This window comes from Triturus cristatus, chromosome 5_1 (genome assembly GCF_964204655.1).
Source record: "Triturus cristatus chromosome 5_1, aTriCri1.1, whole genome shotgun sequence".
Taxonomy (NCBI): Eukaryota; Metazoa; Chordata; class Amphibia; order Caudata; family Salamandridae; genus Triturus; species Triturus cristatus.
This window is the reverse complement of record NC_140587.1, coordinates 715,620,585-715,640,638: the sequence shown is the minus strand read 5'-3', so window position 1 is coordinate 715,640,638 and position 20,054 is coordinate 715,620,585. Positions and strand designations below refer to the sequence as shown.

Genomic DNA, 20,054 nt, shown 5'->3' with positions numbered 1-20,054 from the left:
CAGCAAACCGCAAAGTTCTGAGAACGCCCGCTCTGCCGGGGCTGAGTTCGAATTTAAGCGCCTCCGTGCGTGAAACTGACGAAAGCGGACTTCCGCCGCTAAGGCTCCTGGGGGCTGTAGTCCCTCCCACGCTCTGCGGCCGCTATGTGATGAAAATGCGGCGGCGGCAGGAGGGCAACAGCAGCAGCACCGGGACCAGGTAGGTAAAGGACAGCAAGTGTGGCAGCAAACCGCAAAGTTCTGAGAACGCCCCAGAAAGTCACAAAATACAACAAATGTAAACTTTGATTGAGACTTATACGTTACCTAGAGTAATATGCCAGATAGAGATGTAACATTTAAAGACAATGAACATATGTCTAAGTAGAGTATTAAATGTACAATTAAAATATGGCATGCCTCAGCCAATTAAAACTACTTTAAGTGTAACACACTTGCTGAATAAAATTATGAATGCAGGTTTGTACACAGTAGACCTGGAGCATTTGACTTGGAGAGTGCATTTGTATCTCTTTGGCAGCGCTCAATCCCTGAGTTATCTTACTTGCTATTAATATGTAAACTGCAGGTAACATTCTTCTCAACATGATCATAGCACTTTGTATTACCTCTTCGCCAGTCTTCCTCTCACAGTCCTTACAAATGAGATTATCTCCATTCATGCAGAACATAATTACCGAACTTGACTTTTCCTTCCCAATGTCAGATGGCCTCCATCCAAAGGAGTATAAATACATTACTTCCTGGGAAGGACTACCCATTTGTTTTTTTCTACAGCTGATTACCATCTTGGCAATAGGTATGTATGTTTTCATTTATTTGTATGCTTTAACGGTCTTTGTATTTGATTTTGGTGATCACTCTCGTATGCAGGATTTATGTGTCACAGGGGGTGTCTGTGACTTGCTGTGCTGAAGGATAAAAATCATTCGTTCTGTGAATTCGCATCATGTAAAGTTAGCACAATGTATCTACGACGGTATTCTGATCACATAAACGTCTATTGGAAGGTCCTGGAAGAAGCGTTTTCTTCCGTTTCCTCTTACACGACAAAAAGAGCCGAAAACCATACTGTGGCCATCTTGGTCTGCGATAAACCATGTGTTAGATCACTTGGTTCCCTCTGCCTACTATCTTCATGATTTAGTTCGTACCAGCCCAGAGACAGGATAGTCGTATTTACGGCCGAGGCCCAAGGTCACATCTGCTGTAGGGAGTATCAAGCAAATTCCTTCAGGCCCTGAGATGAAAAGGGAGTCATCCTGCCGACCCCCTCTGTATAGATAGCAACCCTTTGTGTAAGGCTGAAACTTAACACTGTATGAGCTCATTCAGGAGCCCATGGACTAACTGGTACTTTTCCACTTGTATGGCTTTGTATGCTGAATCTGTTATGTATATAAGTGTGGTTTTGTCAAGGAGCCAGCAGTCTTCCTCGGCGCACCTGATGGGTGAGGATCGATGAGGCTCCTCTATATAGAGTTTTGCTTTGGCCAATAAAGTTTTTGAACCTTCTCCGTTGCCGACTGACCATTATTAAGAATAAGATTGCGGGCCACTGGTAAGTGTGGCCCTTGGGATATTTTTGAGTACTTCAGTTGGTGACTCTGGTAGGACCCCGTGAAAGGGTCTTTTCCTCCCCCGTAGTCGGTTGGTAGGATCGAGGGCGTCCTGGTCGGGCGGGTGGAGAAGAGGGATTTTACAATTCCACTCCGCACTCCCGATCAGGGTGTCCTCTGCTGCTAGTAGCCCTTCACCGGGGTCCTACGGGCTTAACCCAGGAGCTGACCGTGTTGGTCCCAAGAAGTTGGCAGCAGAGAACGAACGTCCGTATCTGGGTGCACCCGGTGAGTAATTTGTTTGTTTGATGCACGCTTTTGGGCGGTGCATTTCGAACAGTTAACTGTGTTTTGATTTGGAGAGGTCATGAGTACCCCAGGAGAATTACGGAGGTCTTGCAGGGTGGTCCGGTAGGGGCTGCCTGTACACACTCGTTCTGTGAATTCGCATCATGTAAATTTAGCACAATGTATCTACGACGGTATTCTGATCACATAAACGTCTATTGGAAGGTCCTGGAAGAAGCGTTTTCTTCCGTTTCCTCTTACACGACAAAAAGAGCCGAAAACCATACTGTGGCCATCTTGGTCTGCGATAAACCATGTGTTAGATCACTTGGTTCCCTCTGCCTACTATCTTCATGATTTAGTTCGTACCAGCCCAGAGACAGGATAGTCGTATTTATGGCCGAGGCCCAAGGTCACATCTGCTGTAGGGAGTATCAAGCAAATTCCTTCAGGCCCTGAGATGAAAAGGGAGTCACCCTGCCGACCCCCTCTGTATAGATAGCAACCCTTTGTGTAAGGCTGAAACTTAACACTGTATGAGCTCATTCAGGAGCCCATGGACTAACTGGTACTTTTCCACTTGTATGGCTTTGTATGCTGAATCTGTTATGTATATAAGTGTGGTTTTGTCAAGGAGCCAGCAGTCTTCCTCGGCGCACCTGATGGGTGAGGATCGATGAGGCTCCTCTATATAGAGTTTTGCTTTGGCCAATAAAGTTTTTGAACCTTCTCCGTTGCCGACTGACCATTATTAAGAATAAGATTGCGGGCCACTGGTAAGTGTGGCCCTTGGGATATTTTTGAGTACTTCAGTTGGTGACTCTGGTGGGACCCCGTGATAGGGTCTTTTCCTCCCCCGTAGTCGGGTGGTAGGATCGAGGGCGTCCTGGTCGGGCGGGTGGAGAAGAGGGATTTTACACTTCCACTCCGCACTCCCGATCAGGGTGTCCTCTGCTGCTAGTAGCCCTTCACCGGGGTCCTACGGGCTTAACCCAGGAGCTGACCGTGTTGGTCCCAAGAAGTTGGCAGCGGAGAACGAACGTCCGTATCTGGGTGCACCCGGTGAGTAATTTGTTTGTTTGACGCACGCTTTTGGGCGGTGCATTTGGAACAGTTAACTGTGTTTTGATTTGGAGAGGTCATGAGTACCCCAGGAGAATTACGGAGAGCTTGCAGGGTGGTCCGGTAGGGGCTGCCTGTAGACACTCCGCGGATCTTTTGTGATTTGTGATTTGAAGACGCTGCTCAGATGCCTAGTTGTTACCTGTGTGTAACACATGGCCGGATTGTATTCGGAAAAGCCTGTGACTGTAACTGGGTAGCCATGAGACACGCCTGAAGTGATGGATGCATGCACCACATCAGAACAGTCTCAGCGGTGAACCAAGGAGGTCATAGGATGGTCTGTAGTCCAGTCCGTGGTTGCACCTGTCTGACTGCCTCTTGCCAGTCTTTTTGAAAGACTGCTCATTGTGATTCTGTCGGTCCGGTATTTGAATAATTCTCCACGAACGGGAGTCGACGGGCTCGGTTCGTTTGTTTGGATGCATCACATTTGAATAAGTAGGTTGAGGTTGAACTGCAGAAAACGTTATATGGAAACAATCAATTTGTGTTATATGTGATACAAAATTTTTGGTATGTTATTGATGTTTGTCTATTAACTAACCATGCCGTGTTTCAGTAAATTGAATTGTTTTGGTTGTTGCTGTCGGACTGGTGGCTCCCGTCTGGCCGAAAGCCAGCCTGCCCCACCGGAGGGCAGTCCCAACCATTTCATGTACGTAAAACATGGAATAACTCCTCTATAGTTTAATACTTTATGGCATAAGTATACCAGAGGTAATGAGGAATTGCAATGGCCCCAAACGGGTTCATTCGATGAGAGAAAAATTGCCTTTTTACAGGACCAGTTATTTTCTAGATGCAGTAGGCAGTCTATGTTTGATGAAGTAAACACCTGGCAGAAGGAGTCTAAGCGGAGGCGAATGAGAGAGGAGAAACTAGCTAGAGTTAAAGCAGGGCAAACAGTTACTCAGAAGGCTATTGCCTACGACAGAGCCCGCACAGAAGAAGGAATTGAGTGTGTGAATCGTGAGTTCAGATTACAGGCCGATAAAAGTTATATGGCTCGGCCCGACGCCGAAGATGAAATTGGAGATTTATTGGACTTGCGCCCACCAACCCCATGTGTCCCGCAATGATTATGCCTGGCGGTACCAGCTGCCCCAGTATCGACCGATGCCGATCCAGCGGCCCCGGCGCAAGTCTCCGCTGGGACGACGGTAGCTCCTGCAGCATCGGCACCTCCAGCCCCTTCCCTTCTTGCACCCCAAACCAATTTGTCCCGGTTGTCCTTGTCTGTTACAGAGATTATGACTTTACTGCCCAATTTGTTGTCATCCACGACAGCTGGAAATGTTCAGCTGTCGCCCGGGTCAGCCCATTCTCCCCCTGTGTTGACCTCTTCCTCAGCAACCGCAACTCCCTTACCAGCTGTTTCCACTCCGATACATCCCCCCGGTCTTCTTGAAGGCAAGAAACTATTTACCCGGTCAGCCATAACACTGGAGGAAAGGGAGGTTGTTGTGTTACAAGCATCGCAATGGATGCGACACCGTATTTACACTGTGTCCGACATATGGAGCACTATGAAGGACCTTGAGCCCGTGATGCAACAGCATGCGTTAGACCATATGGCTGCATGCCTAATATCATCATGGGAACAAGTCCATGCAAGGGGGTAGGCCCCGGCATTATTGTATACCATTCATGATCATGTGCACAAATTTCAATTGACCCCAGACGAGGTGTTCAAAAATATTAATACATTGGTTAGTTATAGAACCCGACTTGAAACTGCTGGTCCTGTGGATTCCGCGCATTTTCCAATGCGTGAGGTCCACCCTATTTATCATCCAGAAATTACCGAAATAAGAGATGCTACGGGGGTGGTTACCCGCCCGCAAGTTGATGCTCGATTTCAGGAGCAGTGGGTGTACACCCCGTGGAAACGTAGTGAGGTGCTGTCATTAAAAGCTCATTTACCCGACCCTAGGAAAAATCCTACAGCATATTATAAAGAACTTACTGAAGCCGCCTCATCGGCGGTAATGACATTGGCCGATATAGAATTGTTCTTTGCCCTATTAGTACCAGTGGATATCTGGCGTCAGGTACATGACCAAGACCATGTGACTGAATTCGGGGGAACATGGGATCAATTGAAAGATTGGGATAAAGACCGAAAACCCGGAGATAAGCCCAGGGCTGAAATATTAACGTTACCTGACAAAATAATTACATACATGCATTCGCTCATCCCGCCCAGGAAAGTGGATTGGGATAAATTGACTGCATGTCGACAGAAGAAAGACGAGAGTGTATCGGATTTTTTCACTAGATTTGAAGGTGTTTTCATTGACTTCAGTGGCCAGGACTTATCCAAGGAGGGTGGTATACGCCTGTTTGTCAATAGGTTTGTGACCAATTTACTGCCCGAAATCTCGACCCGACTCCAGGCCACAGAAAGTACATGGACAACGTCTACTCCCTCGATTATATTAAGTATGGCACAATATTATGAGCACCGAGACAATGAAGGTAAGGATAAGACAGAAAAGAAAGCAAAGGATTTGAAAACGTGGGTCCTGTTACAGCAGGTTGAGAGAGGCCGAGGAAGGGGTCGGGGAGGGCCGAGCTCTGCTCCACGAGGGGCGGGCCAAGTCCCGGGTGGAGGACGAACCGATTTAGGCATAAACCAATGCGAATTTTGTAAACAGGAAGGACATTGTCGTTCCCAGTGTCCGTTGTTATATGCACAAAATAACAATACCCGAGGCCAAGGGAGAGGACGCGGTGGTGGTAGTCGAGGTGGACATACGCGACAGGAAGAGTCTGGACAAGGTGGGAATAGCCAGAACTATTTTGATCATGGCCAGGGAAGGCAGTACTTCAATGAAGAATATGGTAGCGATGCAGTGGCAGGCTATCCTCGTACATAGGACAGCCAAAGGCAGAGTGGGGGACGTGTGTCAATTCCTATAGATCAGAACGGACCTTATGTTAATGCACATTTAATGGGCGCATCGGGGAAGTTCCTAGTTGACACAGGAGCTATGAACAGTTCTGTTTCACATGCCCTTGTCCCTGGGGCTGCTCTGCCTGGCCAAGATAATGTGTCCGTAGGTTTCTCTGGAACTCCGGTGTTGAGCCCCATTTCTCAACCTCTTTCTTTCGCTCTGGGTCCTATCTCTATTGATTCACCGTTCCTTGTAACATAGCAATGTGGGGAGAATTTATTAGGCATAGACTTACTGAAAAGGTTACATACTCGTATATATTGTTCCCCAGACGGTGTTTATTTGACGGTCCAAGCCCCTTCGGTGCAGTATTTCTCTAAGACGGACACTTGGCCCCCTGAATTCGCGGAGATTCCAAAAACCCTTTGGGCCACCAGGGACACTGATGTGGGTCTGTTAAGGATACCCCCAATATCAATTACCCTGAAGAAAAATGCTCGGTTACCGAAAATACCGCAATACAAAATTGCCCCTGCAGGTGAACGAGCTTTGCTGTCCATAATTCATGATCTGATACGATCTGGGGTGGTGGAAGAAACAACCTCCAATATGTGTAATAGTCCCATTCTTCCTATTCTTAAGAGGGCTCCAGTCGTTTGCAATCCTGATTATGTAGATACATATCGTTTTGTGATTGATTTATGAGAAATAAACAAGATCGTGGTACCTCAGTACCCCGTGGTACCTGATATAACCACCATATTAACTATGATTCCTCCTACAGCCCGATATTTCTCTGTGATCGATCTAAAAAATGCTTTCTTTAGCATCCCCATTCATCCTGATAGCAGATATCTTTTCGGATTCTCATTAGCTGGTCGCAGCTTCAGGTTTTGTCGCGCTCCTCAGGGCTATACAGAAAGCCCTAGTATTTATAGTCAAGCACTAAAGGCCCTATTGGACACTCTAATTTTGCCCGATGGTAACGTATTGTTACAGTATGTAGATGATCTATTGGTGGCTTCAGATACTGAACAGGGTTGTCGGGATGCTACAGTTACATTGTTGCAGCATTTGGCCCACCATGGCAATAAGGTATCTTTGACTAAATTTCAATATTGTCGACCGGAGGTGACTTATTTAGGTCATCGCAAAAACCAAAGGAAATGATGGACGGAGTGTTGAACATTGCAAGCACTCACCCCCAGTCAACTGATCTGGGTTTAATCCATCACCGTTCTTTAGCCCACTCTGCCACCCCAGTTCAGACATGGCCATATGCAAATCAGTCTGACCCTGTGCCTCATGGGAACAGTCCAGCCCGAACTACCAAGCCATGTCTTCCCTGGACCGGAAACAAGCTTCCTAGGACCGGTTTCTGGCATTTCAGCCGTCTTCAGCCAGGCTTGCTTGAATCCAGTGGCAAAGTGAGCAAGGGACTCACGTCTGAGCATACCCTGCCAACTTATGGCGAACAAAGCAAAAACCAAAGGAAATGATGGACGGAGTGTTGAACATTGCAAGCACTCACCCCCAGTCAACTGATCTGGGTTTAATCCATCACCGTTCTTTAGCCCACTCTGCCACCCCAGTTCAGACATGGCCATATGCAAATCAGTCTGACCCTGTGCCTCATGGGAACAGTCCAGCCCGAACTACCAAGCCATGTCTTCCCTGGACCGGAACAAGCTTCCTAGGACCGGTTTCTGGCATTTCAGCCGTCTTCAGCCAGGCTTGCTTGAATCCAGTGGCAAAGTGAGCAAGGGACTCACGTCTGAGCATACCCTGCCAACTTATGGCGAACAAAGCAAAAACCAAAGGAAATGATGGACGGAGTGTTGAACATTGCAAGCACTCACCCCCAGTCAACTGATCTGGGTTTAATCCATCACCGTTCTTTAGCCCACTCTGCCACCCCAGTTCAGACATGGCCATATGCAAATCAGTCTGACCCTGTGCCTCATGGGAACAGTCCAGCCCGAACTACCAAGCCATGTCTTCCCTGGACCGGAAACAAGCTTCCTAGGACCGGTTTCTGGCATTTCAGCCGTCTTCAGCCAGGCTTGCTTGAATCCAGTGGCAAAGTGAGCAAGGGACTCACGTCTGAGCATACCCTGCCAACTTATGGCGAACAAAGCAAAAACCAAAGGAAATGATGGACGGAGTGTTGAACATTGCAAGCACTCACCCCCACTCACCCCCAGTCAAAAAAACGATGGATTTAGGCCCAGATCTCTGTACTGGGGTGAATGTATGACATTGTTCTGCATTCTGTCCATCAATTGTTGTTTTTGCATTTGTCACCCCGAGTGGGAAGGGTATGCTCAGACGTGAGTCCCTTGCTCTCCATGCCACTGGAATCAGGCTATCCTGGCTGACGAGGGCTGAAAGCCCGAAACCGGTCCTAGGATGCTTGTTTCCAGTCCAGGGAGGACCTGGCTTGGCAGTTCGGGCTGGACTGTTCCCATGGGGCACAGGGTCAAGACTGATTTGCATATGGCTGGGTTCAAACTGGAATGGCATGGTGAGCAAAAAAACGATGGATTTAAGCCCAGATCTCTGTACTGGGGTGAATGTATGACATTGTTCTGCATTCTGTCCATCAATTGTTGTTTTTGCATTTGTCACCCCGAGTGGGAAGGGTATGCTCAGACGTGAGACCCTTGCTCTCCATGCCACTGGAATCAGGCTATCCTGGCTGACGAGGGCTGAAAGCCCGAAACCGGTCCTAGGATGCTTGTTTCCAGTCCAGGGAGGACCTGGCTTGGCAGTTCGGGCTGGACTGTTCCCATGGGGCACAGGGTCAAGACTGATTTGCATATGGCTGGGTTCAAACTGGAATGGCATGGTGAGCAAAAAAACGATGGATTTAGGCCCAGATCTCTGTACTGGGGTGAATGTATGACATTGTTCTGCATTCTGTCCATCAATTGTTGTTTTTGCATTTGTCACCCCGAGTGGGAAGGGTATGCTCAGACGTGAGTCCCTTGCTCTCCATGCCACTGGAATCAGGCTATCCTGGCTGACGAGGGCTGAAAGCCCGAAACCGGTCCTAGGATGCTTGTTTCCAGTCCAGGGAGGACCTGGCTTGGCAGTTCGGGCTGGACTGTTCCCATGGGGCACAGGGTCAAGACTGATTTGCATATGGCTGGGTTCAAACTGGAATGGCATGGTGAGCAAAAAAACGATGGATTTAGGCCCAGATCTCTGTACTGGGGTGAATGTATGACATTGTTCTGCATTCTGTCCATCAATTGTTGTTTTTGCATTTGTCACCCCGAGTGGGAAGGGTATGCTCAGACGTGAGTCCCTTGCTCTCCATGCCACTGGAATCAGGCTATCCTGGCTGACGAGGGCTGAAAGCCCGAAACCGGTCCTAGGATGCTTGTTTCCAGTCCAGGGAGGACCTGGCTTGGCAGTTCGGGCTGGACTGTTCCCATGGGGCACAGGGTCAAGACTGATTTGCATATGGCTGGGTTCAAACTGGAATGGCATGGTGAGCAAAAAAACGATGGATTTAGGCCCAGATCTCTGTACTGGGGTGAATGTATGACATTGTTCTGCATTCTGTCCATCAATTGTTGTTTTTGCATTTGTCACCCCGAGTGGGAAGGGTATGCTCAGACGTGAGTCCCTTGCTCTCCATGCCACTGGAATCAGGCTATCCTGGCTGACGAGGGCTGAAAGCCCGAAACCGGTCCTAGGATGCTTGTTTCCAGTCCAGGGAGGACCTGGCTTGGCAGTTCGGGCTGGACTGTTCCCATGGGGCACAGGGTCAAGACTGATTTGCATATGGCTGGGTTCAAACTGGAATGGCATGGTGAGCAAAAAAACGATGGATTTAGGCCCAGATCTCTGTACTGGGGTGAATGTATGACATTGTTCTGCATTCTGTCCATCAATTGTTGTTTTTGCATTTGTCACCCCGAGTGGGAAGGGTATGCTCAGACGTGAGTCCCTTGCTCTCCATGCCACTGGAATCAGGCTATCCTGGCTGACGAGGGCTGAAAGCCCGAAACCGGTCCTAGGATGCTTGTTTCCAGTCCAGGGAGGACCTGGCTTGGCAGTTCGGGCTGGACTGTTCCCATGGGGCACAGGGTCAAGACTGATTTGCATATGGCTGGGTTCAAACTGGAATGGCATGGTGAGCAAAAAAACGATGGATTTAGGCCCAGATCTCTGTACTGGGGTGAATGTATGACATTGTTCTGCATTCTGTCCATCAATTGTTGTTTTTGCATTTATTTAGGTCATCTCCTGTCGAAGGAGGGTAGGCGTCTAACTCCTGATCATATAACAGCTATATCTAACATGTCTGTTCCTTGCACGCAACGGGATGTCCGTGTTTTCCTTGGCATAACCTCTTACTGTCACCAGTGGATCCCTAACTTTTCCCTTCTGACTAAACCCCTACTATATCTGACCACTAAAGATGTGCATGAGCCTTTACCTTGGACTGTTGAATGTCAGGACGCTTTTGTCTCTCTGAAATCTGCTCTTTGTTCTGCTCCTGTGCTTGGCACTCCTGACTACCGGAAGCCTTTTACACTCTATGTGCATGAGGTGGACGGTTGCTCGCTTTCAGTGTTAACACAGGGTTTTGGTGGTAAGCAAAAACCCTGTGCATACTTTTCGGCGGTATTGGATAATGTCGCCAGGGCATTTCCCAGTTGTCTAAGGGCCACGGCGGCTGATGCAGTGGCAATTCGACAATCGGAAGGGCTTGTCATGAATACTGACCTCACGGTGATGGTGCCTCACGCTATGGATGTATTATTAAAAAGGACCAAGACGCAGCACTTAACTAGTGCGCGTCTTACAGGTTATGAATTGACCCTGTTTGCACCCCATATCACTATCAAAAGATGTGCCACTCTGAACCCTGCCACGTTACTACCCCTCCCTTCGGAAAAGCAAGATCAGGACATACATGATTGTATGTTTCGAACAGAGGAAGAAACGAAGGGACGGATAGACCTGACAGACACTCCTTTATCTGACCCGCAAGGGGAGTTGTATGTCGATGGCTCATGTTCTAGGTTACCGAATGGCACTACCACATCTGCCTATGCGATTACCACTCTGCAAACTGTAGTTGAAACGGCCAAGGTGTCTTATCAATCTGCCCAGGCGGCCAAATTAGTAGCCTGTGAGTTAAGTGAGGGTTTGAAAGTGAATGTCTACACCGATAGTCAATATGCTTTCGGTGTAGCACATAACTTTGGAAGATTATGGGCGGAGAGGGGTTTCCTCACTTCGCATGGCCAGAAGATAAGGAACGGCCCGTTAGTATCGAGACTGTTGACTGCCCTGACCTTGCCAAAGGAGATTGCTGTTGTTAAGTGTAGCGCTCATAAAGCTGTAATCGATGATGTGGGCAAAGGAAATGCATTTGCTGACAGAATCGCTAAAGAAACTGCCCAGTCAAACACCACCTCTATGTTTGTAGCCAGCTCACCAAGTGGAATGGTAGAAACAGAAATATTCAATAGCACTATGGATAGTGTAAGAGAAATACAACAAGAAGCGACCCCTGAAGAATAAGTGTATTGGCAAGAACAGATAGGGAAACTAGACGAAAATGGATGTTGGATCGACCTGTCAGACAAATGTAGGTGGTTACTGCCAAATGCATTTGTGAATGTGATAGTATCCATGGCACACGGCCCTGCGCATATAGGCGTTAAGGGCATTTGTGCAGTACTAGATTCTGTGTGGTATAACACCAATATTAATAAAACTGCAACACTTTTGGCTCAGAACTGTATGATTTGTTTACAGCATAATCCAGGGGGTAGTGTCCCTGTACTGAAAGGGAATTTCGCGCCCCCTACCTTACCTTTTGAGGTGTTACAAATGTACTTTATTCAATTAGAGCGGGTGAATAATCTCAAGTATGTTCTAGTAGTGGTCTGCGCATTCAGTAAATGGGTGGAAGCATACCCCACCAAGGAGAACACCGCTCCAGCCACAGCCAAAGCTTTAGTAAAATAATTTTTTCCTCGCTATGGTTTGCCCCGTGTAATTTGGAGTGACAATGAAAAACATTTCAATGCCAACCTTATGGAACATATTTGTAGTGGTTTGTCCATAAGGCAGAAGTTCCATGCTGCACACCACCCCCAATCAGCAGGGTTGGTGGAAAAGTATAACGGGATTTTAAAGTTAAAATTGGCTAAGCTGCAAGACACCACAGGGTTGAAATGGCCTGACCTTTTGCCCTTAGCATTATTGTCTGTAAGAACCACTCCGCACTCACGTTCCGGAATATCACCATATGAGGTGATATTTGGTAGGCCCGCTAATATCTGGGGTGTACCGAGACCGAAATCTTTTAGGGACATCGAGTACCCAATGTTGACAGATTATCTTTATGCATTAACTAAAGATCTTCGTTCCATTCATCAACAGATATCAGCGGTATTGCAGCCCCTGCCGGAGGGTCCCGGACATCGTCTTGAACCTGGACAGTGGGTTTTGATCCGGAACTACCAGCGAAAATCGAGTCTGGAACCGCGATGGACCAAACCCCGTCAAATTCTCCTTTCTACAAGAACGGCTGTTAAGGTGGAAGGGAAGCGGCACTGGGTTCACGTGTCACACGTAAAAAGAGTTCCCCTCCCATTGCCGGGAAATCTGCAGAATCAGAGTGAAGGGTTGGTGCATGACGGCGAGCAGCTCATTGAAGAGTCATCTCTCTCTGAAACCCGAGAAGAAGTGAGCAGGCGAGAGGGAGGCACTGTGAATTCACAAACGACTCCGGTGGCTGGCCCAACTATCAGCTCTGCTCCCGGTAATGCTGCACCCGATCCGGAAGATCACACTCCTGGTACTCAATTTGATCCCACTGTGCCTGTTCTTTTCCCTGATCCCCGAACACCTGGTCATGCTCGCTTTGACCTGCGGCCCCGACAGAGAGCAAAGGTACCAGGTTCTGTCTAGAGAAAGAGAAGAGAGACTTCAGTAAATCCTGGTATAATCTAAGAGAACACTGGACTGAACTAGTTGAGAGCTTAGAACTTTCGGCCAAGGCTCTGTTCAGAAAGAAAAAAGAGACATTGATCGAAGTGGGGCCCAGGTAAAGTTTTTTCAGCAAGAGCTGCGTCAAGTGCAGCTCCAACGCGAGAAGTTTTTGCAATTTCTTCTGTTTTGGTTTTTTTTCTTTTTGATGAACGATAGGAGTCTGCCTGTGAGGCTCTGAATGGACACAGGAAAGAAGCACCCTCTGGCAGGTTGAACTGCAAGTAGGCCCATACCCCTTAGATTAACTTTGGACTTTTAGCAAGAATGTGTCCCTTCGCCCGCCTTGTTCCCGAGGAGGAACGTCCTATAGCTCCACGTCCTCTGCACCCATATATGCCTATGTTTTCTGCTTGGAGCTTGCGGATCAAGATAGTATTCATAGCTATAATAACTGTATCACTAGTAACATGCTTAAGTGTATTCATTTATTTAGAATGTCATCATCCTGTGCATACCCTGATAACTTCTACTCCTGTCCCCGAAGAGCATCATTTCCATACTTTTGCCCCGCATAAGGAAAGACATCGTCAGACCTATGTAAAGAATGCTTTTATTGAAATGCTGCACCAGACCCATAGTTCGACCAACGCTACCGAGTGCTGGGTCTGTGGCCTCCTCCCCTCGGTTATGCATAAACATGATCTTTTCATTTCGATGTCCTTGTCATATCCAGGTAGTTGTGAAGCATGGTTTAAATTGCTGTCAATTATATAAACGCACTATACTATTGATGAACACCGATTTTCTGAAAAGGACTATGAATTGATTCTAGCATATATAGAGGTGCATCAGGGATTCACTCCGAATGAAGATGGTACAGATGGTACTCTAGACCCAACTGCTTGCATGAATGAGTATACTGAATATGCAAATGACATCTGGTTAAGGGATGAAGTATTGGATTTTATGTCTTTCAATTTCACTGAATATTTCAAATATTTTCAGGAACGAAATGTATCCGATGATAAGGTTATTCCGGTCCTGGTACTAAATGCTTCATCTTCCTTTTGTGTACATGGCACCGGTCACTTGGCAGTTGGATTTTGTAAATGCAATTATACGTACAGATTACGAACATTCAGTAGCCCACCAATGCTTACTCCTCCGAATGTATACTTTGTATGTGGGGAAAATGCATACACATGGCTCCCCAGAGGATGGTCAAGTAGATTTTATTTGTCTTTCCTATACCCCCCAGTCTATATAGCCCCTTCTGACTATCATAAGACTCATTCACTGAACCGGCGGAGCTTAGGAAAACGAGCTACCACGGGGGATGCTACTGATCAGACCGATACTCCTGCACAACATTTTGTGGACATAATGGAAGGAGTCTTGCCAATATGGGGACCCATTTTGACTAGCAAAGAAATCAGAAGGTTATCTAGAGTAGTAGAGGGAGTAGTGAATATCACTGCAGTAATACTAACTAACCTAACTGTTGAGCTTCAAGCGACCAGGCTTGTAACGCTTCAAAGTCGTATGGTTTTAGACGTTATCTTAGCTGATCGTGGAGGAGCATGCAGAGTGATCGGCAGTTCTTGCTGTGTGTATATACCTGACTCCGCCCCCTCTGTGCATTTAGCCATTCAGAAACTGCACCGATTAGCATCTGAAATCCATACAGACACCGGTACCTGGTCCCTTTCTAGCTGGTTCTGGGGCCTCTTTGCCACTTGGGGATGGAAACTGCTCATGATCCTTTTGGGTATAGCAGGTTTCCTTTTCACCTGTTGTGTCTGCATACAATATGGATCTGCCTGTTGTTCTTATTGCACAAATTGACTCCTTCTTGCCCTTCCCGAATCTAAACCACGTCCAGCTAAGATAGGCACTCAGTTAGTACAGAAGGAGATATATGACATGATGCAAATAGATGAAGGCATTTTTGAAGATTGAGGTAGTATGTTAGCTTCATTGTGCTAAAAGGGCCGATCTGAAGGACAAAAATCATTCGTTCTGTGAATTCGCATCATGTAAAGTTAGCACAATGTATCTACGACGGTATTCTGATCACATAAACGTCTATTGGAAGGTTCTGGAAGAAGCGTTTTCTTCCGTTTCCTCTTACACGACAAAAAGGGCCGAAAACCATACTGTGGCCATCTTGGTCTGCGATAAACCATGTGTTAGATCACGTGGTTCCCTCTGCCTACTATCTTCATGATTTAGTTCGTACCAGCCCAGAGACAGGATAGTCGTATTTACGGCCGAGGCCGAAGGTCACATCTGCTGTAGGGAGTATCAAGCGAATTCCTTCAGGCCCTGAGACGAAAAGGGAGTCACCCTGCCGACCTCCTCTGTATAGATAGCAACCCTTTGTGTAAGGCTGAAACTTAACACTGTATGAGCTCATTCAGGAGCCCATGGACTAACTGGTACTTTTCCACTTGTATGGCTTTGTATGCTGAATCTGTTATGTATATAAGTGTGGTTTTGTCAAGGAGCCAGCAGTCTTCCTCGGCGCACCTGATGGGTGAGGATCGATGAGGCTCCTCTATATAGAGTTTTGCTTTGGCCAATAAAGTTTTTGAACCTTCTCTGTTGCCGACTGACCATTATTAAGAATAAGATTGCGGGCCACTGGTAAGTGTGGCCCTTGGGATATTTTTGAGTACTTCAGTGCAGCCTGTGACAGTCCTAGTGATGTTAGTTTATTTTCTGGATAAACTCCATTTTTGTATTACCCGGTAATATGCAGGTGCCCGATGTGGTCTTGTGCATAGCACTTGTTTACAGTTCGCATCAGATCTTTCACATATGCGAAGCATGCTTGATCACGAGAGGGCATCTGGCTTGCCAGTCGACTTGTGATGACCTCGGGGAACTGTTTGTTTTTTTTATTTTGAGGGGGGAGGAAAAAGTCCCCATCTATGGAACATTTAATCTGTGGTGGACGAGTGTGGGGAACTTTTGCCTCATCGGATCACTTTATGGTCCTATCAGCAGACCCAGGGTGTCTTCCTGACGTTGTCATGGCACCTCTGTGCATTCTGATCGGTGATGTCTGCCCGCTTCTGCCTGTCTAACTGCGGGTGGGTCGCATGCTCCGACGAGAGTGGCACTGTCTATGCACCCAGCTAGCTTTCTCAAGAAATGCTTTTCCTGTGCCATGCTGGTTGCAGCTTGTAGTTTGCCTCGCTGCTAATCACATTGGGAATCTTCTTCTGCATCATGAGTAATACATGGTGTGAGAAAGTCATTCTTTTTGCCCTGTTAACCACAATTTCTTGACTGATACTGGTGGTAACTGAATCTGACTGTGCCCTGGGCTCTTCTCACCAGACTCAGGGCCAGTGTCCAGATGAAAAAGGTATATGGTAATTAGGTATAATTACAATTGTCAGTGAGAGACCCCTGTAAGTCCCTCATATATAATAAGGCAAGAGGGAGTCAAACTACCTATAAGTCCCTAGTATTTAATAGGTCAGGGGGTTTAGAGGCCCAGTAGATCACCTGCACTGGAGTGTGCACTACTGTGTTGCCTGCTGTTATTTTTAAAGGCCGTCCTGCTTTGCAGACTGTTTTTAAAAGTAAATTATATGCAATTTTGACTTTGGAATGTTAATCTATCTTATTTTTACATCTAAGTCGCCCCCAAAGTCTACCCTAGGTGCCCGAGGGGTGGGATGCCATATAACTATAAGCATGAACATTATAAAAGATGTTTAAAATGCCCTGCTGTGGGAAAAACTGCCAATTTTGTTTCCCCCCATTGTAGATATTAGCACCATAGGCTAACATTGGAATATGTTATTTAAGTATAAATATTGAGAGAAAGGGTTTAAAAAAGTCATTTCAGGACTTAAAATATTGTCAATGATAAATTCAACAACCTGCCACTGTGAAAGTTATCATAACTAGTACAGAAAATAAGTTATAGGTCTTTCTTTTCTGTGAACCAAAATCCAGCCTTCTAGCAGCCTATTCGGATTGGGCAGCCTTAAACTGCTTTAATGAGGTGATAAGTGGTCTGCATAGAGAAGAGGTTATCTGATGGGGGGAGCTCTGAATCTGCAGAGAACAGGCCAGGTCTGGGGCTTGGTAAATCAAACTGGGCTTCAAAGAGAGCATGACAGTAATGAATGCCAGCCAGGCCTACCCTCTCTTCCTGTAGCCCCAGCCAGATGCAGGCCTGGGAATGGAATTTAAAGATAGAGGTGGAGTGTTAATGGAAATGAGCCACACCAGTAGGTTGGTTTAGCCAGCTCTTACTCCAAAGGAGAAAACATCTCCATCTTGAATTTTAAATTACAGTGCTTTGTGGGACAAGAATATGCCACACTTTAGAATAAGCTGGGAAACAACCTTTACAACGCAACTTTTACAACGCAATGCTATTACAACGCATTTTTTACAACGCAAAAGCTTTTACAACGCATGCATTTACAACGCATGCTTTTATATGGTAAGTACTTTTACAACGCATATACCATTACAACGCATTTTTTTTATTTTTTTTTAAAATGATGTTAGAAAAATAATTCATTAATAAGAAAAATTAAAATATATGAGTAGTATTATAAAAGATTAATACTTGAGTGTTTTTAAAATATGAAAGAGTATTTTTTAAGTATAAATAAATAAATAAATAAAGTATAATAAATGAGAAGTATTATGAGAGATTAATACTTGAGTATTTTTAACTTTCTTATTTAAAATGTAATTAATAATATAAAATATTTAAAAAAAGAAAGAGTAGTTTTGGAGTAATAGAAAAATATTTAATTAATATTTTTTTATTTATATTAAATACTATATTTTAAAAATATGAAAGAGTAATTATTGAGTATAAATTATTTAATAAATAAGATAAATTAAAATATATGAGTAGTATTATAAAAGATTAATACTTGAGTATTTTTAAAATATGAAAGAGTATTTTTTAAGTATAAATAAATAAATAAAGTATAATAAATGAGTAGTATTATGAGTGATTAATACTTGAGTATTTTTAACTTTCTTATTTAAAATGTAAATAATATTATAAAATATTTAAAAAAAGAAAGAGTACTTTTGGAGTATTTAAATTTTAAATAAGATAATGTAAAAAAAAATATACAAAATTAATATAATATTTAAAATATTAATAGTTATTTAAAAATAATTTAACATGAAATTATACCAAAAGAAAATAGAACTAAGAAAATAGAACTTACTTAAAAAAAATTCCCACTCTTTTGTATTGAAGTCTATGTGATAAATTGTCCTTCATTTATTTTGGCAGCTTAAGAAGATACAACCCGCGGAACAAGAAAGGAAGGAGCGAAAAGAGAAGAAAAAGCAAGTTTGAAAGGAAAAAGAAAATAGAGTCGAGGTAAGGAACACATTTAGTAAATTTACATATTATAATATAAATTTAACATGTTTAAATAACAAATTAATAATAAATAACAGTAAGCAAATAAGGTTTATTAAATATTTCTTTATTTGAAAAAACATAGAAAAAACATTTTTGATTTATTGTTTTTTATAACATAATGTGCATATTTTAGAAAAAATAAACATTATTTATTACTATTTTTAAACATATATTTATTGAAATAGTAAATAAAATAGTCCTTTTTTAACATTGATGCACGCGATGACGTCATGACGTGAACGTAAACGTAAGGCGCCATTTTGGAGAGCATCGGAGGAGGAAGCAGCAGGAAGCTGATCTGCGTCCAGGTAGGAAACTTTTTCACATTTATTTATAGATATAAAGTTAAAAAAAGATACATATATAGTAAAAAACGAATAAGGAGAGGTTGCGGAATAACTAATTGATGTTTAAAATGTAAAAAAGCATGTCCACGTTCATGTCATTAGTGTATGCCTATGTCGGGTCGCGAAAATGTATTTGTTAAAAAAAAAATGTAAGTAACTGTAACAGTAATTAAAGTTACAATTAAAAATGTTAATTTCAAAACTTCGGAACGATTACAAATGATTTATATCTTCATTTAAAAAAAAAAAAGTTTGCGTATTCATAATTTGTGAAAAAAAATATTGTTATTAATTTGGTGTTTATGCAGCAATGTGCATTTCGGAAAATGGATTGACTTTTGAAAATTTGAATAGGTAGAGATTTTGTGGATTTTATGGGTGGTAGTTAGTTAGGAAGTTTTCTAAAAATTATTTTCTTGCTATTGATCTTTGGAAAGTTGGACAAATATTATGGTAAAGTTGCTTTGGATACATTGGTTGTTTGGAAAAAAATGAAGATTGTGAAAAAAAAGACAAAAAATAGGAGACCCGACTCGTAATTTTGAAAAAATGTTTGGAAAAAAATTGTATGCCAATTGTAATTAAAGGTTATTTAAATTTGAAGCAAAGCAGGAAAGTAAGTACATAACTATTTTTAAAAAGAAAGAATGTTAGCAAGATTTTCCAGGTAGTCTAGAGCCACACACAACGTAAATTGTTGTAATATAGCCAATAGTCTCTCAGACATTTCCTTTGTTTTGACAGTTACTCGTGGGTTTAGACTACCTGCAAGTGTTTGGGCAAGTCTCATTTCTTGAAAACTTTGCTCCTTCTTCAAAGTTTCCAAAAAAGAGTAGAAATTAGGATGAGGTTTGCCAATTGTATGGTTGAAGGAGTTATGCCATCCCTCAATGGCATTATTTGTTTTTGCTTCTCCCTCTAAACAGCTCGTGTAACAGTTCCACCACTCCACATGGAATCGTGGCTTCCTCCTGCGACCCGATCTGCTTAGGTGCCCAATCCATGTGTCCTCGAAATAATTTAGGATGGGTGCCAATGTCTCTTCATTACTTGTATAAAAAACAGATTCTATAATAGCAGTGTAGTACTCGTCCACACTATCGGGAGGAACAAAACAAAGTGCTGTTAATTTTTTTAATTCAAACTGTAGTTTGCTATCTCGACAGTATTCTGCAACTAGGGATGTTTTTTGTAATTTACGCCAAAATGCCTGGGAAAAATGGAAAAAACATCCCTGAATTTGGGTATCCGTGTACGTTTTAGTGATCACATTGATCATGCTCAATTCAAAATCTATTATTATTTTCCTAGGACTTTGAGAAGTTTTACTTTTAATAACTGATAAAAGTTCAGAGTATGTTGCAGAAGTCTTATCAGGTAGCAAACTATATACTAAGGGGATTACATTATTGTTGATTTTTGCATGTATAGTGTAAATTTGAGTGAAAGGATG

At 44.0% G+C, this 20,054-nt stretch overlaps 1 protein-coding gene across 2 annotated transcripts in view; it reads left to right on the top strand.

Moving 5' to 3' along the window:
- The window catches only part of LOC146831404 (uncharacterized), a 35,547-nt gene extending 20,115 nt beyond the window's left edge, over nt 1–15,432 (top strand). The window contains exons 2-3 of one of the 2 annotated variants that reach the window (XR_014961564.1): nt 707–799; nt 12,281–15,426. The gene's annotated coding sequence lies outside the window, so the exon portion shown is untranslated. Of the gene's footprint in view, nt 1–706; nt 800–12,280 lie in introns of both variants that reach the window. The other variant, XR_014961563.1, reaches the window with a different exon arrangement.
- The last annotated feature ends 4,622 nt before the right edge of the window (nt 15,433–20,054 follow it).